Source organism: Antechinus flavipes, chromosome 2 (genome assembly GCF_016432865.1).
Source record: "Antechinus flavipes isolate AdamAnt ecotype Samford, QLD, Australia chromosome 2, AdamAnt_v2, whole genome shotgun sequence".
NCBI classification, from domain to species: domain Eukaryota; kingdom Metazoa; phylum Chordata; class Mammalia; order Dasyuromorphia; family Dasyuridae; genus Antechinus; species Antechinus flavipes.
In genome coordinates, this window is record NC_067399.1 from 146,338,014 (window position 1) to 146,362,743 (window position 24,730).

At 38.1% G+C, this 24,730-nt stretch overlaps 1 protein-coding gene across 2 annotated transcripts in view; it reads left to right on the top strand.

The window, feature by feature from the left end:
• The window catches only part of ZNF395 (zinc finger protein 395), a 93,175-nt gene that overhangs the window by 21,113 nt on the left and 47,332 nt on the right, over positions 1-24,730 (top strand). Inside the window, exon 1 of one of the 2 annotated variants that reach the window (XM_051975748.1) lies at positions 2,904-2,992. The exons of the other annotated variant lie outside the window; for it this stretch is intronic. The gene's annotated coding sequence lies outside the window, so the exon portion shown is untranslated. Of the gene's footprint in view, positions 1-2,903; positions 2,993-24,730 lie in introns of those variants that run through there. 2 annotated transcript variants of the gene reach the window in all.

A 24,730-nucleotide genomic window follows, 5' to 3' on the forward strand; every position in this document is an offset into this window, starting at 1 on the left:
TTGGGTTTTTGTTTTGCCTATTTCCATGTTATTTTACATACTGGTTGTATCAAATCACGCCTCTACCACAATATTCTATTCACTGGTGTGTGTGTCATCCTGGACCCTCTTCAATATCATTTTCATCTTTCGTCATCTTCTCTTGATTTGCATGTTGGGCAAAACCTCAGTGTTGTTTTAACGGGCTTTTCTCTCATTATTAATGATTTGGAGTAACATTTCCTAGTTGCTGATAGTTTGCACTCATAAAAATCGTTTGTACATATCCTCGGATCACTTATCTAATGGGAAGATTAGATAACCTTCTTTCTGGCCTAGCTGTGGTCCGGTTTTTTTGGCCAACCTGGTAGTGATTGAGCGTTCTTTTCTCTGAAGAGCTTTTAGAATTTTAACATTGAGCTGTGCATCTTTTGGATTCTACTTCAATTGTTACTTATCTTCAGTCCTCTCTTCAGCTAGACAGGGAAGGTCCATGAGTATTGAGAATGTGTCATATTCCTTCTGTCTTGTCCTAGCACCTAACACAGTATCTATCCCTTAATCCAACTGGAAAAATATCTGATGACTTAAGGAAAACTTGAGAACAAGGAACCTAAGATGCAAATGGGTCAATAAGAAAAAATAAACTAATATTTGAATGATAAATAATAAAAATAAACTTCAGTTCTATTGTGGGCAGCAGGGAGATGTAGTTGGTTTGGAACTGTTAGTTATTTAATTGGTGTAGAGTATTCCCTAATTTAGAGTAATAATTTCTCTAATCTAATTTTATATAGTTATCTGGGGGGCATTGTAGATAGAGCCCTGGGCTTGGACTAAGGAATACTAATCTTTCAGAGTTCAACAGCTTCAGACACTTAACTAGCTATATGATTCTGGGCAAGTTACTTAACCTGTTTGCCTCAATTCCTCATCTGTAAAATGAGTTGAAGAAGGAGATGGCAACAATTCTAATATTTTTGCCAAGAAAACCCCAAATGGAGTCATGAAGAATTGGACATGACTGACATGACTGAACAACTGAGAAGTTAAGTGATTTGTGCATGGTCTCACATCTAGTGTGTGCCAGTTGAGGGATTTGGACTGGTTATTCCTGACTGATGAAGCAGCGAGGTGGCTCAATAGATATCGTACTAGGCCTGGAGTCAGAAAGACCTGAGTTCAAATATGACCTTATTAGATGTGTTACCCTGGAAGGTCTCTTAAATCCTGTTAATGAAATGACAAACCATGCCAGTATCTTTTTCAAAAAAATTCCATGGACAATATTGGTATGGCTTTTTCCCCAGAGACATGACTGAACAAATTTCTGATTCCAAGGCTATGTCCACTAATGTTGCCTCTCAATTCTATATTTTGGTCAAGTAATGGAAATAATATAAAATGAATTACCTTAATGCTTGCCTTATCGGGGAATGTTTTAAACATTTGTTTATTCAGGATGCTGTCTTAAGTTTGCACTGATTCCCGTTATGACAGGAAGGAAAAAAAAAAACTCATCTTAACTAGTGATTTGCTAAATAATAATAAATCCTCCATAGGAGTTTAGGCTCTGTCCATGTTTTTCCTTTTTCTTTTGGATCTGTGACTGTCATTTGGGAAGCCTTGATATGGAATTCACTCCCTTATAGAGAAAGGCTGCTCATCTGTAGTTCAGCCTTTCATAGTTGCCTTGGGCCCTGAGAAAGGTTAAGTGATTTGCCCGTAGATACACAGTCAGCATATTACTTCCAAAAGAAATTTTTTTTAGGGAGAAAAATAACATGCAAAACACTGAACTAAATGGCTTATATATAAAGAGTGTTCCCGAATTATTGCCAAAGTATTTCTTAAGGGGTGATGGTGGTGGTCAATATTTTGTTAATTGTAGTGAATGATTTGTTTTTATTTAAGTATTCACCTGGACACCCAAGGGGAGACCCCAGCTGTTTGATCTGGTCTAGTCTCTGCAAAGCGAAGAATCGAACAGTTACTTCTGCTAGTGTCATCAATTCTCCCTAGGTCACAAATATTCCCGTCACACGGTGGGGGGAAAAGGAACCAATATTGTGTATGAAAAGGCTTCCTTTCCCCTCTCCTATCGGTTCTAGGAACAGTAAAAGAACCTTCCTGGAAAGGCAAACGAGTCAACCCAGCCTGATTCTGTTAGGGAAAGAGAAGGAGAGAGAAAAGAAAGAGGCTGGTTAGCCTTCCACCCACCCCCGCCTCCCTAAATCACCCCTCCCCCCACAGCTGGCCAGCAGCCCAGGTCCAGCCCGGTGGCCTGGGCCCCTCTCCCATCCGAGACACAGAGTTTCTGGCTTTCGTCCTGGCCCCGAGCCTCAGCCCCATACTCAGGGAAGGAAACGCCTAAGCACGACCATTATTATTTTTTCTTTTCTTTTTTAAACACTAAACTGGACAACCAACTTTGGTCGGGTTTGTGATTCAGCCAAAAAACAACAACCCGACACTTTGCTGAATTCAGTTAGAGGGTTCAGCAAATCAACACGCCTCCTTCCGAGTTTTGGCTCCCAGTGCGGGCAGGTTTGGGCTTAGGTTTCAGCAGGAGGGGAGGGAGGAGAGGGGGCCCAAGTCGTGCGTGCAGCGCATGTGCAGGAGGAACCGGGAACACCAGCACTTATTGAGCGCCCGCTGTGTACCCGGGAGCCCGAGCCGGGAGCTGCTTCGGGGGGAGGTGTGTACGAGCCGCCAACTGCGTGCGTGCGTGTCCGGAGGAGGAGGCGTGGGTCTCGCTCGCGCGGGGCGGGGAGGAGATGGAGGAGGAGGGATAGGGAGCAGACAGGGGGAGGAGGAGAGGGGTGGGTTGGGGGTGTGTCTCTCCTCCGCTCCCTTCCCGGGGCGGGAAATCCGGGCCGGGTTGTGGCCGCGGCCGCGTACGTGAGCACTGTGTCCCGGCGAAAGGCTGGCCAGGTGGGCGCGCACGGAGCCGAGGCGGGCGGGCTGCGCGGGGCCGGGCCGGCGGCGCTGGACAAGCGGGGCGAGCTGCGCGGTAACTTCCCACGCTCTGGGACCCGGGGAGTGGCGCGGGATGGCACAGGCCCGGCGTGGCCGGAGCAGAGGCAGACTGGGATGAGGGTCGGGACTGGGGTGGTTGCTGGAGGGGGGGGGGGGGCGATGCGGCAGTGCCCCCGACAGGCGGAGAGGTTGGTGGGGGGGAGGGTGCCTGTCCCTCGCCTGCCGCCCGCTTATCTCTCCTTTGGTACCCGACACCGGCTTCCTCCTCCTCTCCAACTTCGCGCCCCTTTTCTCCCCCTTCCCCCGAGGGCTAGCGTTCAAGGGCGCCCCCGGCCCCCAGGCGCAGCGCTCGCTCCTCCCGCCCGCTGCTTCCAATCTCCACCCACCCTCGGGAGCCTGGCTTCTGGATGCCTCCCGCCGCCGGTCCCACCCTCCTCTCCCGCCCTTCCCTTCGCTCGGGGTCCCCTCCCCGCCCCCACTTTGCTCCCCCTCGGCCCTCCGCCGCGCTCCCCGCTAGCTCTGCACAGTTTCCTCCTTCCTCCCTGGCCCCTCGACTCTCGGCCCGGGCGGGGCGGGGGCGGGGAGGGGGGGAGTTGCTAGAAGGGAGTTTGTGCGGTGCAAACAGCATTGGAACCATAGAATTCCCCTGCTCTCCCTTCTGGGGGGAATCACTTCGAGTTGGAGGTTTTTAACTCCTTCACCTTGGGCTTGGCTCTGAACATGTTCAAGTGTGGGTGGGGGAGTGGGGTGTGTGTGCTGTGTGTCTTAGTGTTTTCCCTGCAGGACTAGGCAATTTGTAACAGCTAACCTCCGCTCCCAAAGGGGCTGATAGCATTTTGACCAAGCAGGCCGGTCACATTCCCATGATTTTAAACCATTAAGGCACCGAGGTTACAGTACTGCTTACTACTTTTCTGAAAATGAGCAAAAAGTCCATTCCTTCCGTCAGTCATCTGTAGATCCTGGGTAGAAAAAGCATTTATTAAACACACTGTGCACAGAAAGACTCCTGAGAGCATACTCTGAGCAGAGTCCTGGGCTGGGGAAATGGAAGGCCTGGTTCCTATTGTCAAAGGAATTTACAATTCAAGATTCTGAATTAAGCAGCTTGGCTCCAATATTTATAGAGTGCCTACTATGTGCCAAGCCCTGTGGGGATACCAAAAAAAGTATTAAAAACCTCAATCTCTACGTGAGTACACTATTTGAAGTAGACGAGGGAAACGGGGAGGGAACAGGTATTTATTAAGTGCATACTCTGTATCAGGCGCCGTGCTAAGGGCTTTATGGATAGTCTCCTGACAAGACCACTGCAAATGATGAATGCATAAATAACTTGAGGAAATAAAAAAAAGAGAGCTCATTGGAGTGAGTTTTATCAGGAGAAATTTACAGGAGGAGATGAATTTTGAAAGATACACAAACTGGAAGAGTAAAATAATCTATGGAGGAGATGGTAAACAAATTTGTTTATCAACAAGCATTTATTAAGCACCTACTCCGTGCCCAACATGCATTAGGCTCGGAGGATACAATGAGAAAATTTAAAATATTTGCTTTCAGGTGAAATTTCTCTTGGTGAAAGGATAGGTACATGTATTAAATAGAAAGTCATTGTGGTGGGGGAGCACCAGCAAACTGGGGGAGAAGACTAGGAAAGACCTCATGGTAAGAGTTGAAGAGCTATTCATTTATTTAAAAAATGAGGGCTACAAAAGAAGTATTAAGGCATAGTTATAATACTTGAAGAGTTTATAATCTTATTGAGGAGACAATAAATGTAGTACCAATTAACATTAAAAGGCATTATAAAATTAAATGTTAAAACTATGTTACCAAAATATGCAACAGCAGTTAAAGGAATGGATTGATTGTTATAAGTAAAAAATAGACAAATTATTGCCTCAGCTTTTCAGCAATTAAGCAAAAATAAGTACCTAATATATACAGAATACTAGGCACTGGTGGGAGATATCAGTATAAATAAGACAAGTTCCCACTCTTCTTGTAACTAATAGTTGAATAGGTGAATGTAGCACCTACATATGTGATCTAGCCCTTTCCAGATCTAAATGTATAAAACTATAAACTAAGTAACTAATGCAAAAATAGAATGTATTAAAAGGACATGAGATTTGGAGAAAGGTGAGATTTCAACTGGGTCTTTAAGGATAAATGAGATTTCATTTGAGACAGGGAGGAGGTTGTTTTTGGTGTGTTGGGTCTTGTGGAGGTGGAAATAAACATGACTACTTTGAGGCACAGTGAACTGACCACCTTGGCTGTATCAGAAGATACCTGTTGAATAGGTACTTTGGGACTAATTTGAGAAGGTACTTGAATGCCAGACTGAGATTTTGAACTCTATAAGTAACAGTGAGCCATTGATGGTTATACAGTATATGGGGCCAAATGTAAGAGAAATAAATAAGCATTTATATAGCAGCTACTATATGCTAGGTGTGCCTGAGTGCTTTACAGATATTATCTCATTGGATTCTTAAAATAACCCTGGGAGATAGGCAGTATTATTATCGCCATTTTACAGATGAGAAAACTGAGGCAGATAGGTTAAGTGATTTGCCCAGGGTCATACAGGTAGGAAGTATCTGAGGCTAGGTTTGAACTCATATCTTCTTAGTTTTAGTATTAGCTTTTGAACTCTGACTCATTTAAAGGAATTGTTTGTAGGATATTCCCCTGAAGGCTTCTGATTCCTCATTGTGGCTGGGCAGTGACCCTGGGTTCTAGAAGGCATTGTCAGAGGACAAATTTAAGTTCTGGGTAGGACTCTTAATCCCCATTGACAGTCTGTATGTTTGTCATCCAAAGATCAGCCTTCTTTGGGGAGGCTTAGTACCAGTTGACAGTAGGAGAATGTAATTTTTTAAATCTATAACAAATCATGAGGTGTCTATGAGGGCAAAAAGGGTTACCATCTGGCTTGTCTAATCTCGCTGCACTAGAAAAAGCATTGATCCTTGTATTGCTTTTAGGACCAATTAGAACAGCAAGATCTTGGAAACAACCAAGAAGAAAAGAGGTTATTATAATATTCTGGGTATAAGACAATAAAGCCTTGGAGTAGGGTGAAGATTGTAGAAATGGAAAATTAAGGCAAGAAAGAAAATGGTGACAATGAGTAAAAATTGGTTTCAAACTTGGGAGACTAGGAAGGTGGAGTTACTTTCGGAGGTAATGGGGAAATTAGGAAGGCATGTCTGTTTGGGGGAGGTATGATTGACCTGAATTTTAGAAGTTTCAGCTGTTTGGCAAAGCATTTACATGGAAGGAAGTGTTTTTTAGGCACCAGAAGATGTCACCTTGGTGAGAGGACAGAACTGCAGATGTCAGTTTTTTGAGTGGCATTTAAACTACATGAGTAAATGATGAGCCCTTGAAGGGGAATATATGAAATGTATGGGATAGTACACAGCCCAACTCAAATTCATTAGGGCCAAATTTCAGCTTGCTTTTAGCTCCAGTCCCAGGTTCAGTGTCAGCTCCCAAAGGATATACCTGGCTGAGACATGGAAGTGAGGCAAGAGTAAGAAAGTTAAGTTGAAAAGGAGAGGAACCTAAAGTCAGGAAGCTCAGCAACTGCCTTGGGATTTGGGATTTCCTGAGAGAAAGTTGACTACAGCTTTTGGAAGTAGATTGGCTTTAGGTGATTTTGGCTGAGTCCCTAGCATCTCCAAATTCTTAACGGAGGTTTGCAGATCATTGACAATAGTTCCACTTGATCCTATCTTGGGAAGTAGAGTTTGGAGATTTGAGGACAGGAGGAGATTTGGTCAAAGGCAAAAGTTGGTGGAGAGAAAAATAAATACTATTCCATACAATCTTTGTTCCTTTTAGTCTTTTATCTTGAAGTGTTCATTTTCTCAATGGGAAGATTGTTATATAGGTATATGTGTATGTGTTTATATATCTTTCTTTATGTGTATATATACACAGACATTTATGTATGTATATGCACACACATACATGATCTATGAGGGACATAATTCACTAAAGACCTACTGTAGTTAAGGAATCTAAAGTTCTTTGCTTTTTCTCCTTTTAAAGATTTGAGAATCCTTATATTGGACTTGGCACCCCACCCAGATTGAAGGGTTGGAAAAGGATCCTAAGTCTAGGAAACACTGTACTCTCCAGGGCTGGTGTCTTTCCTGTTCCACACTGTTTGCTTATGAACTGGGATTGGGGCGATCAGTGGCTTAAACACAGAGGGGGACTGTACTTCCTGTGGCCTGAGCTCTGCCAACCTTTCACTAGGTTGATTTAGTATTGCTTAGTTGCTTCCTTCAGTCTCAACTTGCAACATCTGAGAGTTGAGGGTTGTGGGGGGATGTTTAAGAAAAGATTGCGGAATAAAGATCAAGGACTTTTGCTGATCCTGACTCCGGCTGATTCTAAAGTATCCAGGGTGCTAACGTGGTCACCACAATTGCGGAGTTGCAGGATGAGCAACATGCTATTCTGTTGTGGAGTTGGATATGAATTTGTGGCTACTAATCCTCTTGTCTTTCTGAGGACAAGGGCAGTGAATTGTCAAGTGAATAGTACTTTACACAGTCATATGTTACTCAGTATTATGAAAAAAAGTATTACATGAATGGCAAGAAATATAAGTCCTACTGGATTACTCATTGTAAAGGATTTTCATTCCTGTTTGAGTGTCTGTTGCTATTCTTCCTGGGTGTTGTAAGAGAGGAAGTACAAGAAAAGGGCCCTACCCTCGATGAGCTTACATTCTGATTTGGATTATATCACACTCTGGGACTCAGTTTCCTCATCTGTAAAATGCACAGGTTGGGGTGGATTGTTTCTAAGCTAAGGATTCAGTGATTCTACTATAGAAGTTAAGGGAAAGAGTGGAGAGAACATTTTTAGGTTAAGGTCTTATATAAGAGGTAAGATTTGAATTGATTCCCTGAAGAGTAGGTTTAAAGTCAGGGTTGAGTGTAGCATATATTTGAATCAAGAAATAGAGCTAAAACCCTTGTAAATAGTCATAGGTAGCATTTATGTTAACCTTTAGTTTGCAAGTTTGCAAAGCAGTATACAGATGTTACTAGATTTAATCCTCAACAATAACCCTGGGAGCGAAGTGCTATTATTAATATCCCCATTTTTCCAGAAGAGAAAGCTGAGGTCGGTGGAAGTTGTGACCTGTCCAGTCACACAGTAATTGCCTGAGAGTATTTTTGACCCCAGATCTTCCTGATTCCAGGTCCAGTGCCATAACTACTGTCCCATCTAGCTGCCTTGCTGGGGAGTGATGGGAAACAAAATTAGTATGATTGGTGAAAGCTGCGTCACAGAGGATCTTGAAGGCTAGGTCAAGCTTTATTTACTTCATCTGCTAGGTATGAGGAGAATATTACAAGTTCTTTAGTTGTAAAGTAATTTTTTGAAAATTGGCCAGAGAGAAGAAGAAAAGGAAGAGAAAGAGGAGAAAAAAATGAGAGACAGAGAGTGAAGAGAGAGGGATTGAGGAAGGGAGAGAGAGAAAAAGAGGAAGAAGGGAGAGAAGGAGGGAGAGAGAAAAAGAGGGAGGGAGGGAGAGAGAGAGTGTGATTGATTGATTGTGTAGGATTGATATGTTGTAATCAGATCAGTGGAACACTGGACCATTGGCTGAGATTTTTGTAATGTTTTTGGTTTGAAATTTTCAATTGAAGTGGTCATTCTAGGGGGATTTGATCAGCACTTTGTATTTTAAAGGTTGCCTCTTGTGTGCTGAAGTTACTGTCTTTCTTTCACATGTTCATAGAATGATTCTTGTTGTGCACCAACTCTGTGAGGTCATTCAGTTGTTTGGTGTGTCCAGATTGCTGGGCATTAGATTCTCAGGAGTGATTCACAAGGTATGAAATTCACCAACTCCTAACCCCCCCTTCCAGCATGAAAAAAATGAAGTCAGGAAAGATGATTATATGGCCATCTCTCTCTATACCCTTGAGAAACTGTTTCATTACAGGGTAAGTGAGGATTGAAGTCCTGCAAGGCAGACAAATACAATTATATAAAAATTCAGAGTTTCTTCAGAATATCTGATTCAACCCTAGGTTATTTCTGGTCAGGAAACCAGATTAATTTTGGTTTGTAATTAGGTTGGTTTAGAGTGGAACTGCCATGGCTGTCTAGAGAATCAAAACCTTTTCCGTGGCTCTAGAACTGATGTCATCTTCCAGATGTTGTGATAGAGGAGATATCATGCTGCCATTTGTAAGGCAGAAAAATTGAGGGTTTTAAAAATTGAATTTTTAAACATTTTCATGAGAATATCTTTTAAAAATTACTTTAGTTAAAAATACCCTAACAGTTATGAAAATGAAATATAAAGCTAGATCACTAGAAACTAACATGGGTGCATTAAGAACAAATCAATGCTACACTAATTCATTTCTTCTTCTAAAATTTATAAAGGACCTCATTAAATTGTTAGATTATGGAAAGGACATAATGGGTTTTGTTTTGAACAAGGTATTTCACTAGCCATGTAGAGTTTTTTTTTTTTTTTTTAATGTGTATCTTTTTTAGTCTATCTGTGGCTATTTTAGTTAAACATGAATTAGTAGTTGTGCTCATTACATTAACAGGGAGATGAATTACTTTGGGCATTGGGTTGCCAATATAGTAGGTAAGTAAAGTCTTAGGATTGGACTACTACCACCCTACCACCATTAGATTGTTGTACATGGGCCTCTTCGTAGTTGTTGGCCCTATTTACATGTGTTCCTTTCCCTTTTCCACCTTGACTTCCTTCTTACTTTCATTCTCTCTTGTTCATATCTCATGCATGGAGGCCCAGGTTCTCTCTGCTTTTCAAAGTGACAATTAGCTAATTTGATTACTTCATGGAGAAGGATCTATTACCTCCCCAAAATTCTTGATTTAATTCCTGAGCAGCACATTCATATTATAACAAGGGCCTTTTGGAGTCAATCAGCAATTGATTTGGCTTTATTGTCATATTAACTTGTATAAATTAAACAGAAAAATAAAAAGCTATAAGTAGATATAAATAAGATGGTAAAAAAAATTTTCTGGTGTTGTTTGGAAAAAATATAAAACATAATATGGCTCTTCAAAAAGACTTACTTTTTTTTTTTTTTTTTTTTTTTTGCGGGTGGGGGTGGGGGAGTGGGGGAGTGGGGAGGAAAGAGATGCAGGTAGGTGGTGTAGTGGATAAAGCACCAGCCCTGAAGTCAGGAGGAACTGAGTTCAAATATGACCTCAGATACTTAAATATATCCTGGTTGTGTGACCCTTGGCAAGTCACTTAACCCCAATTGCCTTAGCAAAAAACAAAACAAAACAAAAAAAGACTTACTTTTGAAGAACAGTATAACTCAAGTGAGTTGCTGATAGCTTTGTTAGGGGAATTCAAAACTTGTTCAGTTCAGTAAGTTATATTCAAAAAATGTTGATTAACAATTCTTTGTCAGGAGAGAGTGATATTTCCCTAGCAGAGGGACAGAATTCTGTATCTGCTCCTTTTTTGTTTGACAGTTTTATTATTGACTCCCTTAAAAAAAAGAAGAAGAAAAAGAAGAAGTTCTGCTTACCAGATTGGCACTAGACAGAAGGTTGAAAGGGCTGGCTGATGACATATTAGAGATAGTTGATATGATAGATGACTGAATCAAGATGCAAAATGATCCCTGCAGAATGGAATGTTGGGTCAAAACCAACATGGAATTGAGCAGACCTAAATAGAATATATCCAGTTCATGTGGCACAAATCTGGGAGGTATGCTCATGTATAGATCACAGGAAATAATAGTTATATGGCATTATTATTTTGTTTAAACTACACCTGGTTTCTTGGGTTGAATTTTGAAATATACTTTTTAAGATGAAAATGCACAGAGTCTTGAGAAGAGTCATGAAGAAAGGATGGAAGAACTGGGAATGTTTAGAAGAAAAGGAGTTGGTAATTAACTTCAAGTACTTAGCAGGTTGTCTTGTAGAAGACAGCTCAGAATTGTAGGCTGTCAGGGCTGCAAGAGCTCCAGATATTGAGATTAGGACCAATGGGTGGGTTTTGACACAACTAAATTTCCTTTCAATGTAAGGAAGAAAAAGCTTAAAGTATACATCAGAGAAATGAATAACTAGAAAAGAGAAGATTATGTAGTGAGAGACAAGATGACTGATGGAAGAACTTTAGTAATGGGGAGCCTACAGCCTCCTTGGACAACCTGTTTCACTTTGGACAACTCTCATTTTTAGGAAGTTTCTTACATTTTAGGAAGGATGTTGATGAGTTTTTGAGGGTGTTCAAAGAAAGGCTACAAAGGTGGTGGAGGATCTTGAGTTCTTGCCAGATGAAGATCAATTGAAAGAACTAAGAATTATAATTGTCTTCTATCCTGGAGAAGTAAAGACCTGGAAAAGTGTGATTGATAGCCATAGTAAAACATTAGAAGGACTGTTATTTGCATTAGGCCTACTCTGCTTGGCTCACAGATTGAATCTAGGAGTTAGAACTGGAATCTTAGAGGTCATATAATTAATCCCTTCATTTTACATATGAGGAAACTGAGGCTCAGAAAGGTTTTGTTGATTTGTCCAAGTGTCAGTAGTGGCAATTGGCTCCAAGTCCATCATTATTTTTACCCTTGTCTCCAGATGTGAGCTAAACTAAGGCAGAGTACAACAGAACTATCACCTCTCACTATAATAATCTTTGTAACAGATTTGAGTTAGCTTATTTGGCTGCTGTATCGCACAACAAATACGAGTACTTTATAGCTTGAGTTACCTTACCAATGTCACTTCCTTGTTGAAATCCATCAGAATATATTGGAATGACTACTTTTGGTCTTGAAGTTGGAAAGATTAGATTCAAGTCTTGCCTCCTGAAAGCATATTGCAGAAAGCTTACTAGGTTGGAATACAGTAGGGCAATTTCCTCTTTAGTCCTAGCTGGCCTCTTTGCCACTCTGATTATAGCCTAAGGTCACATTAGGTTTTTTTGGCTCCTGCATATGCCACTGTTCTCTCATATTAAACTTGTCATCCTCTCAAAACTTTGAGATCTTATCTAGCAAACTGCTATCCAGTCAGACCTCTCCTTCTTGTACATAGGAAGTTGTCTTTTTGACAGGATAAGACTTCACTTTTATTCTTGATATTCTTCACTTATCATTCTGCTAAATCTAGCCCAACATTCTAAATTGTCAGGATGTTTTTGGATCTTTGTGCTATCATCCAGTATGTTAGGTATCTTTCCTAGGTTTGTTAAAGTGAAACGTGATAAATATGCCTAGATCCTTATTCAAATTTTTTATTATGACAACAGAGAAACAATTATAGATCCCTGGGACAATCCACTAGAGCCTCTCCTACGTTTCTCTTCCCTTAATCATTAAGGTTTGGCGATTCAATTGCTTCCGAATGTAGACAGGTAGACCATCATTGGGGTGGTGCTGTGGATAGAACACTGGGCTGGAAAGCAAGAAGATTCATTTTCATGAGTTCAAGTCTGGCCTCAGACACTTACCAGTGTGACCCTGGGCAAATCACTTAAACCTGTTTAATTCCTCTTCTTAAGATGAATTAGAGAAGCATAAAAGGTATGCTCTAGTACCTTGTCAAGAAAACCCCAAATGAGGTCATGATGAATTGGATATGACTGAAAAACAACTGAACAGGTAGCTCACTATTTTCTTTGTTGTCCTCAAGGATATCATGAGATCTTTGTCATGTTTTGCTGTAATCTGGGTAAACTTTATCCTAGAGAGCAGCTGCTAGATGTCTCAGTGGACAGAATACTGGACCTTGAGACTGGAAGATGGGAGTTCAGATTTGAACTCAGACACTTAACTTAGCACTGTGATTCTGGTCAAGCCACTTAACCTGTTTGCCTTGATTTCTTCAACTATAGGATAGGGACAATACTTAGCACATACTTCACAGGGTTGTTGTGAGAATCACATGAGATAATATTTGTAAAAGTGTTTGATACAGTGTCTAGCACATACTGTAGGCACTATGGAAATGCTTATTTAAGTTTCTGATTTGGAAGCAGGAAGACCCATTCTAAATTTCCCTCTGATGTTTATTAGCTATGTGACCATGGGTAAGACATTTATTTAACTTACTTGAATTTCAGTATCCTCATCTGTAAAAAGGGAATAATATCAGTAGTACCTTTAGCAGGGTTATTGGAAAGGTCAAATGAGATAATGTTTTTCCTCATCAAAAAGGAAACACAGTTAGGCTGGCATGATTTGTTCTTGATGAAGCCATCTTGTTTCTTTACCATTACAATTTTCATTTCTAGATGTTGCTAATTTAATAATTACATTCTAGGATTTTGCTAGAAATTAGATTCAGACTCATTGGCCTATAGTTTGTAGACTCCACTTTCTAACTTTAAAAAGAAACAAAAAACATGACATTTGTACTGCAGCTTCTTTTATGTTTTTTGCATTATTCCAAAGGTCATTGACATTGTCTCAGCAAATGTTTATGTCAGTTTTTTTCCCCCTGTAAGTATCTTGGATTGTAGTTTGTCCTGCCTGGTGAATGAACTCATTGAGAGTTAGTGGCTAAATGCTTTCATATCACTTCACTTATCTTGAGTTTCAACTCCTTGTTAACCATTTTCTGCCCAATTCTTCCTAGTCTATTGGGAGCCAGAACTCATTAGTTATATAATGGGAGTGGATAGCCTATAGTCAAAGGCTATATTTGCTACTTTATAACTTTACTAACTTAAAGTTACACCAATACCTTCAGGACAGTCTGTGTTTGATTTCTTAGGTGACATGTCATTTCTGCCTCCCTACTTTGTGTATAAGTGGTCCCGCATGTCAGATATGTGCTCCTTCCTCCTATCAGTCTGATGGGATCCTTAGATTCCTTCAAAGCACACAGCACAGAAGCCACCTGATGTAATCCATATGCATTCATTAATTGCTTACTATATGCCAGGCGTTGTACTGTAGATAGAAATACAAAAGTGAGAGTTCTGCCCTCAAAGAACTTACATTTTGTCTGGGGGTGGGGCAACATATTTGGGAAAATATAAACAGAGACTTTATACAAAATAATTTAGAGGAAAAAGAGATAACAACTAGGTAAATCAGGAAAGGCCTGTTGAGAAACATGGTTCCAATGGGGTACACCTTGTACAAATAAATATGTCTTGTATGGGTTAGACTGTTTTGGCTGGGATGTCGAACATGAACAAGAGTAATGCATAATCACTTGGGAAAGATAGGCTAGACTTTGGATTGTGAAGGGCTTTGAATGTCACTCCAGGGAGTTTGAATTTTAGCCCAGATGTAATAAGGAACCACTGCAACTTTTTGAGCAAGAGAATAATAAAGATTAAACCCATGCTTTAGGGAAATCACATTAGCAACTCTGTGTTGACTTGATTGAAGAAAGGAAAGCCTAGATGCAGAGAGATCATGTAGGAGCCTCTTGTAAATCATCTGAGTGGGAGGTGATGTGGAATTGAGGAATTGTTTGTGGAATGAGTGAAAGGAAATGGCCAGACTTGGCAGCACTGATTGAGGCGCTAACATTGACAGTAAATGACATTGGCTGTAACATTTGCCAATTGGTTAGATGAAGGAGGCTTTCCCCCACATTTGTTAGCACTCTTTCTTGAAATTACTTTATATTGCTTTCTATGTACTTTGTCTTCATTTATGCATATGATGTATCTTCTTTTCTTTTTACCAGAATATAAATCCTTTGAAGGCAGGGACAGCTCATTTATTTATTTATTTATTTGTTCATTTGCTTGCTTGCTTCATTTATTTATTCGTTCATTCATTCATCCATTTATTTATTTATTTGTTTGTTTGTTTGTTTGTTTATTTTTTGTGTTCCCCCTCTATAAAAGTATCTTACATAGAGATGTGCCTAGAAAATTGTTCATTGAATTCAGTTTGTCAATTCTTTCCCCTTAAATAAATGAGTTAGGTATTAGCATTTTGGGAAGAAATGAGATTATTGTCAATGCTGGTGAATTCTGATCTTATCTTTTGTCTAAATCAACAGTTCTCAAAGCTTTTGGTCTCAGGACCCTTTTAAAAAAATTAATAGACATATCCTTAGAACCTTTTGTTTACATGGATGCTATATTTATTAATATTTACCATAATTGAAATTAAAATTATTCTTGTTATAAAAATAGTTTTGGTTCCACAAACCTCCTGGAAAGGGTCTTGGGCACTTAGCACTCTTGTTCTAGAGTCCTTTTGAGCATAAAAGGTATGCTTGGTTTCATTGTTAGAGACATTATTCCTATTAATTGCTGTAAAAATTTATATACATACATATTTTTATATATGACTGAATGAAAAGCAATATATTCAATCACGAATGCTTTTTTTCCATTTTTTTTTGTTTTTTTTTTTTTTTTTTAGTAAAATAATTGAATAGGGAATTATTGGACCACTAGATATGGGCAAAGATAAAGTATGGAGATAAAAAACTGCAAAGAAGAAAAGGTATTGAGAAACTCTGAGTAAAAATATTTCAAAAGAATGTTACCTTCTGTTTCTTCTTCTATGAAATATGGGAGTTGGACTTTGATGACCTCAAATGTTTCTTCCAGCTTGAATATTGGACTTCTTATTTAGACTATATCAGAAAATGAGATTGTCAATTGATTTGAATCATCAGTCTTTTTTATGTTTTCTTTCTTGACTGGTAGGACAATTTAATTAAATATAATCATCTTGCTTCATTTTAAATTTGGTTTACGCATATGATTTATATAAGATCTTTCCTGACCTTTTTCTTGGTTGAACTTCAAATATGACCCTTAAAAAAAGGCAGGGAGCTAGAGAACACAAAGCACAGGGAATATATTATAGAGAGAAAGCCCTGTAAGGTAATGGGAGTGAAGGTTTTTCAAGTCTAAGCTCCAACTTGGGAAATGTTCAGGTTGACTTCTCAGCAAAATGTCTTTCTCTGTTTCTATCTCCTTTCCTTCTTCCTCTCTTTCTCCCCCTCTTCCCGCTTTTCTTCTTCCCTCTCTTTCTTCCTTCCCTTTCTCTTCCCTTCTCTTTGCCCCTCCCTTCCTCCTCTTCCACTTGGAAACATACTGTACTGTACTTGTAGTTAGCAACCTCAAGAATCAGAGCTTCATACTGAGTAAAATAATAATGGGGAAAGAGCTGTGGGAAAGGAATGAATTTAAGAAGTCACAGCTTTTAGAGAGAGGTGGATTTATTTCAAGTTGAAGTGTATAAGAAATCAACAGGTATATCTCATGTCCTAGGATAAGCATTAAGAATCCTTGCTGTATTTTAGTTTGCCAGTGCTTTGCTGGAATGGACTCAGTGAAGAAAGTGTGTTGCTTGCTGTTATTGCTTGCTGAAAAAGAAAGCAAAAAGGGAGCAAGAAATAATAGAAACACATGACCATTATTATTATCCATTGAAGGTCAGGAGACTATAAGCTCTTTTTGACAGGAGTAACTAGATCTAGGGAGAATTTTTCATAGTGTAAAAATTCATAGACATACATCTTTTTTTTCTTAACGAAAATGAATTGCTCTTGGTGTGCTGTTTTTAAATTCATTATGTCCTCCATCCAATTTAATCTTATTGCCTATTTTTATGGTGACTGTCTCCATGGTACTCAGACTCTTTGCATAGCACAACAGAGATTTCACATATTGGATAGGGCAGCTCAAAGTTCTCCTAATTCCTGAAGGACAGTCTCTAAACATTCTATTAGAGTTATTCTGCATTTCTGTAAGACTTTTTAATTATGTACTGCTTATAGATTTTTAAAAAAATGCTTGGTCCTATACAATATTTATTTAAGGCAGGTAGTCAGTTTTATTATTTTTAATCTTGTCTGGAGGAGATGAGATCCTCTATGCTTAAAAATCTTGGACCACTATTTCTGTTTTTAATTCCCAATTATTTGATGATGAACACTATGGTAATGTGCTACAAATGTTTGAGACTTGATGATAGCAAAATAATAGGTGTAGTGCTATGCAGCTTTTCGAAGCACTCATATACATTTCAGTTAAAGATTGCAGCTCTATGACAGATGGTTGGGGGGTATCATTATTATCATTTTACCATTTAGGGGAAACAAGACCTAGCGAGGCTCAGCCACTTTTTTTTTTTAATAACTTTTTATTGACAGAAACCATGCCAGGGTAATTTATTACAACATTATCCCTTGCATTCACTTCTGTTCCGATTTTTCCTCTCCCTCCCTCCACCCCTTCCCCCAGATGACAAGCAGTCCTATACATGTTAAATATGTCATAGTATATCCTAGATACAATATATTTGTGCAGAACCAAATAGTTCTCTTGTTGCACAGGGAGATTCAGAAGGTAAAAATAACCCGGGAAGAAAACAAAAATGCAAACAGTTTATATTCATTTCCCAGCGTTCTTTCTGCTGTCCATCACTGATCAATTGAAACTGAGTTAGGTCTCTTTGTCAAAGAAATTCACTTCCATCAGAATACATCTTCATACATATCATTGTTGAAGTATATAATGATCTCCTGGTTCTGCTCATTTCACTTAGCATCAGTTCATGTAAGTCTTGCCAGTCCTCTCTGTATTCATCCTGCTAGTCATTTCTTACAGAACAATAATATTCCGTAACATTCATATACCACAATTTACCCAACCATTCTCCAATTGATGGGCATCCATTCAGTTTCCAGTTTCTGGCCACTACAAACAGGGCTGCCACAAACATTTTGGCACATACAGGTCCCTTTCCCTTCTTTAGTATTTCTTTGGGGGCTAAGCCACTTTTTCAAAATTTAAAAAGGTAATGGCAGCTCAGGACTATAATCTAGCTTTTGTAACTCCAGATCCATTTTTATTATTATATACCTTTTCTTATTATATACCAAATTGTCTTTATTGGGCCCTCTGAGCCTTCCAAACTCTTGGAATTAAGTGTGTTATTTAGTTTGGCTTGAGTATGGTTGGGACTGAGAGTTGCTATAGAAGGTATGTATGGACTTCTCAGAATGACAGGAAAAGATAATGATAAATATTTTAGGGGATGTGAGAAAACTGGGATACTAATACATTGTTGGTGGAGTTCTGAACTGATTCAACCATTCTGGAAAGCAATTTGGAACTATCCAAAGAGATCATAAAAAAGTAGCAGCCCTTTTTGGAGTGGCAAGGAATTGGAAAGTTAGTAGATACCTATCATTTAGGGAAGGAAGAATAAGTTATGGTATATGAATGTAATAGAATATTGATCAGCAAGATGATTTCATAAAGGCTCTTGTTGCTAATTGAAGTGAGTAGAACCAAGAGAACATTGTACATAACAACAAGAAGATTGTGATGATCAAATCTGACGGACTTGGCCCTTTTCAGTGGCGAGGTGATTCAGGCCAGTTCCAGTAAACTTGTGGTAGAGAGAGCCATCTGCATCCAGAAAGAGAACTGTGGGGACGAAGTGTGGATCGCAAGATAGTGTTTTCACCTTTTTTGTTGTTTGCTTGTTTTTCTTTATAATTTTTTTTCTTTTTTGATCTGATTTTTCTTGTGAAACATGATAAATATGGAAATATATATAGAAGAATTGCACATATTTACTATATATTGGATTATTTGCTGATTAGGGAGATGTAGGAGGAAGGGAGAGAAAAAATTAGAACACAAGTTTTTGCAAAGGTGAATGTTGAAAACTCTCTTTGCATGTATTTTGAAAGTAAAAAACAAACTTATTTTTAAAAAGAAAGTATGTATGAAATACTAGAAGAGAGTTGGAAAAATTCAAAAAGCATTGGAATATTCCTGTATGATTCCTGTGACACCCCTTTAACATTCTCTCTGTCTCTGTGTGTGTCTCTGTCTCCGTCTTTCTCTCTCTCTGCCTCCTCCTTGAACTAGCAATAAATTTCACAGTTTGCAGGGCTACAGGGCCAGGCATGTGATGTTGAAACAAGATCCTGTGTTTCAAAGCATAGGGTCGACTAGAACCAGATGTGTTCTCCATTGTTGAACTCCTTGCCTCTTTGAATCATGGTGTCAGGTTATTGTACTCTCACTAGCCCCTCCCAAAATAGAAAAACCTAAGAAATTTTCTAAAAACAGTACACTACATCAGCATCTCATTGTTTCTTTGGACAAGTTCTGCATTTTAATAACCTGGGCAAATAAATTATACTCTGAGGGATTCTCTGAAGTTGGTATGACTATGGAATGAAATGGAAGAAATATTTAGGAAGCATCTATTACATTCAAGATATTGTGATAATCTGTAAATATAAAAACCAAAATGATTCCTTTCCAAAAGAAATTTCAGTTCTGCTTAGAGGTATTATAGGAGGGGACTTATAGGAGGAGGGTATTTAGCTAAGAACATAGGTACAGGTATATTTAGTATATTTTCAATGCATATTGAGACCTTCTTACCATAGTGTTTCATTCAGCCTCTGGGAGAGGTGGGTGAAAGTAGAGTGCTGTTACTGAAAAAGATTTTTCTGTGTGTCTTACAATTAACTCCATTGTCATGGCATGCCAGCTTTCTATAGGACTTTGGCCCCTGTCTTAGAGGGTGTGTAAAGGAAAAAAGCTGGACGGTTAAGCAGCCACCTGTAACTCTTTGTCTAGAAATAATGATACTCACTTTAATTTAAGTGGTTAGGGCTCCTAGGAAGTATGGTAAAGATTTTTGCTATTTTGGGGAGCAGATTTTCCACATGGGTTATTTCATTAATTATTTATTAAAAGGTTATGGTTCTTACCTCCTTTGTTTTTTCATTTCTTAGCATCATTAAAATTAAAGAAATATCAGAGCCTGAAGAGATCTTAGAGATCATCTCTGTATTTTATAGGAAGCAGAATAACATGCTGTATTTCATATTTTTATCTCTTATCCCTGCTTTGATGATGTTTCTACCTTGTCTTTGGGATTTGATGGATAATTTTTTGCTTACCTTATCAGTACTATTCATGATTTTATATTCATATTCTTTTCAGTATTCTATCTTTTCAGGCTAGAAAGCTCCAGACTTTTTAATCTTCCACATAAAGCAGTATTCACCCTCAACTCTTTCCCATTTCTATTATAATTTCATTTGATTTTCCTAGCTCTATTATGCCTTTTTGGAAGAATTAAAACCACAAACAGAGTTTTAAACATCCCCTCCAATATTTATTGTTTTCCTTTTCTGTCAGATTAGGAATCTGATAGGTTTGAGATTGTAACTCAGTTGTTTTAATGTGCATTTCTCTAATCAATTGTGAGTTAGTAATTTTTCATATAACTGTAGCTTTGAGTTCTTTAACAAAAAAAATTAATTTTTAATTTTTTGACTATCACTTGAAGAATGACATATTCTTTAAAAAATTGATTCTTTTCTCTATATATTTGAGAAATGAGGCATTTCCCAGAGATACTTGCTATTAAAAAATTTCCCCTCATCTTTCTTCTATTTCTTCCAATCATGGTTGCACTGTTTTTTTTGGCAAAAACTTTTACATTTAATATAATCAAAATTATCCATTTTATATCTTGTAATGCTCTCCTTCTTTTATTTGGTAATAAATTCTTCTCCTCATTTCCAGGACTGAATATAAAATGCTGTTTGGCATTAACAATCAAACACAACCTGTCTCCTTTCTACCTTTACGGTTTTCTTATATTTTTGCTCCCCATATACCCTATGATCTAGCAATATTGCCTTCCTTGCAAGTAACACTGTCTCCCCATCCTAGACTTTTTCAGGAATGCTCTCTACATCCTGGCTTTTCTGGTTTTCTTCAAGTTCAAGCTAAATTCCTACCTCTCTGAAAAGTCTTTCTCTATTTTCTTTACTGTCATTCCCTCTGTTGATTATTTCTAATTTTTTCTAAAGATATCATGTCTCTCATTAAATTGTGAGCTCTTTGAGAGCAGGGCTTGTCTTTTGCCATTACTTGCACCCCCAGTGCACATAATAAGCACTTGGTGAATGCTTGTTTGACAGACTATTAGATAATCATCAGGTTGGCTACTGGAATTTCCAACCATAACACTTCTTAAAAGACTGTTTCCAGAATCTTAGAGGGGTTTCAGCAGACTTTTGAAGTGTTTATTTTGCTTGATGATGTTTGGCATTTCAGTAGTCATTTTGCAAGCCCAGTGTAAGAAAAGGCAGATTTTCTCAGGAAACAGTTGACCATGATTCTTGGGTCTCAGCCTCTTGTCTTTCATTTTGTATCTATAAATAATTTGGGTTTTTAAGTCCTTATGTATTTCTCTGTTGTTACTTCTCTGCCTGGTTTATTGTGAAATCTGGTTGGGCTCTGATTCTGCCACTGATAACAACTAGCTTTGTTAGTGTGAGCATTGTTAGTCTGAACCTCTAGTGTACAGTACTTCATTCACAATATTGTTTGAGATTCAGATAAACATAAAATGCTGGTTAAATTGTCATAGAGACTGACCCATTGGTTTGGTGCTCCCTGGAGAAATCTTCTGTCTCCCCATAAACTTAGAGATTTCATTGTGTATCCTTTCCTTTAGATTATTTATGGAAATGTTAAATAAGACTGGCCCTATCACCAGTTTCTAATTCAGACAAGTGCCCACCTATCTCCTGGTATTTGTTTCCTATCTCTTAAGTCAGTTTCCTCTCATCAGAGAAAAGCCTTTCCTAGCTTGTTTCACTTTTTTTTTTTTTAAATAAACTTGGTGTAGAAACTTATCAATAACTTGGAATGTCTATGGGATTTATATCCACCGATAATAACTTTTGATTTATATGTGTATTTATGTCCTCAAAGCGCTCTACTGAATTGGATATAATTTCCTTATAGAAATCATGTTGCCTTTCCTCAGTAGGTTCTAATCTTTATATTCAATAATTCTATCCTTTAGGATAGATTTTATTAGTTTTTTTGGTATGGAGGTAAAACTCAGTGGTTCACAATTATCTGAATTGGCATTTCTCCTCAGGCTGGCTCCTTTCCTCCCCTCTTATAAATAAGGAGTCCATTTGCAATCTTGAGTCCTTTGGAATAGCAACAGATTGTGATATGTAATTATACACTTTCCCAGTTAGATCCTTAAGAACTCTCAGGTAGGGTCCCTGGTGGCATATCTACATTTATTTTCATCCCGAATATTCAAGACTGAAACTATCATAGGTGCATAGTTTTAGAATGTGAAAGGGTCTGGAGGTCATTTACTTGACAAAAGAAGAAACAGGCCTTACAAGGTAAAGTGATATACCTGTGGTTTCTTCACAGGTAGTAAGAGGCAGAAATAGGATTTGAACTCAAGCCTACTGACTTTAAATCTAGTAATCTTTCCACTATACCACACGACAAAGAAAGATTCTCAGCTCTGAGGTTTGGAGAAGGGGCTGTCATAGTTGGGTAGCTGTAAAGAATTGAGGAGAATTTATGCTCCTTTGGATATTGATCTTTGAGACTTAGCCCCACTTTAGTTCTATTTCTGAGTTCTAACAGATGAGTAGCAAAGATTAATTCTTTTGCTTCTTTATCATTCTGCCCAATGATTGACATATATTGAGCAGCAAATAGTTAATGGAGAGAGAAAAGGGGAAAAAAAGGGATAAAGGGCTCATGGAAATGCCAAAATAGGTAAATCTGTTATAATATAGTATAATTATTTATTCCAAGAGTATTGAAGGAATTTGTTAGATTAATTTTCTCTTGTAAGGGTAAGTGACTTATTCTTTTCTTTTCAAGCCTTCTAAAGATGGGAATTTTTCCTCAGAATAAAAATTGCCTCTGAAATTTCCCTAGCACAAAATCTAATTTGTGATGTAATTGAATATAACTATTTGTTGTAATAATAGTGTTTTTCTACTTAAGAGGATACTTTGAAAAGAGAAATATTATTAATATTCTCAGCAGAGACTAAGGCAGAAAATTTATTCAGCCTCTCTGTCTCCTTCTTCAACTGTAAGAAGAGTATAGTTTTATTAAGGAATCCCATGCAGAGTGATCTCTAGAGTCTCTTTTGGCTCCTTGGTTTCTGCTTTACACATGAGTTTCTATGTTTTTTTCACTTGTACTTTGCAAATACGTTTCCTGACATACTTTGTGAGTTTGTCAGTTCTTTCTGCTTTTACCTTGCAGTAACTTCTTTTTCTCTCCTAGTTCAAGGCATTGTTTGGAGATCCTGATTTTTTCTTAGTTCTTAAGCTACTCTTTTTCTTGCATCTTAAATAGTGTCTGGGTTTTTATGGGTTGTTGTTATCCAAAAGTCCTACTTTGATACCTTATTGTGGTATAGGATGACCATGTGTTCTTAAAGACCATACCACTGAAGCACAAACTCTGGCAGGTTCTGCCATCTGTGTTGGACAGGTTTCAAGTATAGTCCTGCCAACAGATTGAGTCTGTTATCCAAGTCCCAGCCTAGTTAAGTAGGATGAGGCTCATCACTGATAGGCTGGCTATTTGGTGACAAATTCTTTGACCATGGTAACCATTGAAACAAAGAAAAATACAAAATGGCTCTCAGTCCTGTATGACCCACTTTTGCTTCTGTGTTGATAATGGCTGAGTGGTGGAAAAGGGTATAGAAGGTGATAAGAATTAGGTTTTTATCCAGTTTACAACCAACAACAGTTTTTTTGGTTAATGTAAATTTGACTAAGTGGATAGGGTAGCATTAAAGCAACTTAATCATATCAGTTTTGTCATTCTTACTATAAGTGGACCTAGAAGACAAAATGAAGTAATAACTAAATGGAAATATTAATTAATAGGTTTTTCTCAGAGAAACAAAGGATTTGTCATAATTAGTTTAAATGAGTATCCAATGCCAACATGAAACATTTTCAGGTGATGCTTAATTATCTCTTATTGAAATACTCAAATGTTTTCAAAAGGACCATGAATCTATGAAATCTCAGCTTATGCACCAGTATCTGTTGTAGAATATGAGGAACAGAAATTCTCAGAAGAGCTTACTAAGTCCCTCTAAATGAAGTAGTTTTTGTTGACTTGAATACAAAAATGGATACAAGGGGAAAATGGCAAAATGCATGATTGACATTTGGAGTAAGAAATGAAACCGGACAAGGTTTAAATCTATACAGAAATCTTTTGTCTATAGGTCAAAAATATCTCCTTCAAGAAGAGAGTTAGGCCTCTAGATATGGCAAGTACCAAAAAATCCACCAAAATGAAATTGATTATCTTTTGAAAGATGAAAGAAAAATAGTTTGTTACTGATATGATAATTATTTACAACTGTTCTATTAAGTTAGACCATTGAATTGTTAGAGCAAAAATAAAAATAAATGTCAGATTAGAATTGAGACTAAAAATGAGAAGCCATTGTGCTGAAATGAAGGAATTCCAAAATGATTTAAACAATGTGTTGATGATTAAAAGCTCAGAAAAAGTTAATGGAACAGATATTGACACATTAATAAGCATTTCCTAAAATACCCAACATAATTGTTATAATGAGGAGGCTAACAGGATTAAAAAAAAAAATAACCTTAACAAGCAAGGACTTCTTATGGAATAGAAAAATATGGCAGACAAGGACAAGAACAAAAAATGAGAATACTACTTATACAGGATAGCATATGTCCAGAAAAGGTAAGTGCTGAAGGCATTGAGAGATTGATTTTCAAGATGCCTTATTTTAACCCAAAAAAGGGAGCCAAAAAAGTATAAATAACTGAGAAAGTATAAATTAATACCTATTTTTCTGTCTCTGAAAAATCTTTGAAACTTATCTCTGTGTATATCAAAAGTAACTTTGTTGCCATAAATTTTCCCTAAAATCGTATCTAGTTTGCTCTCTATTCT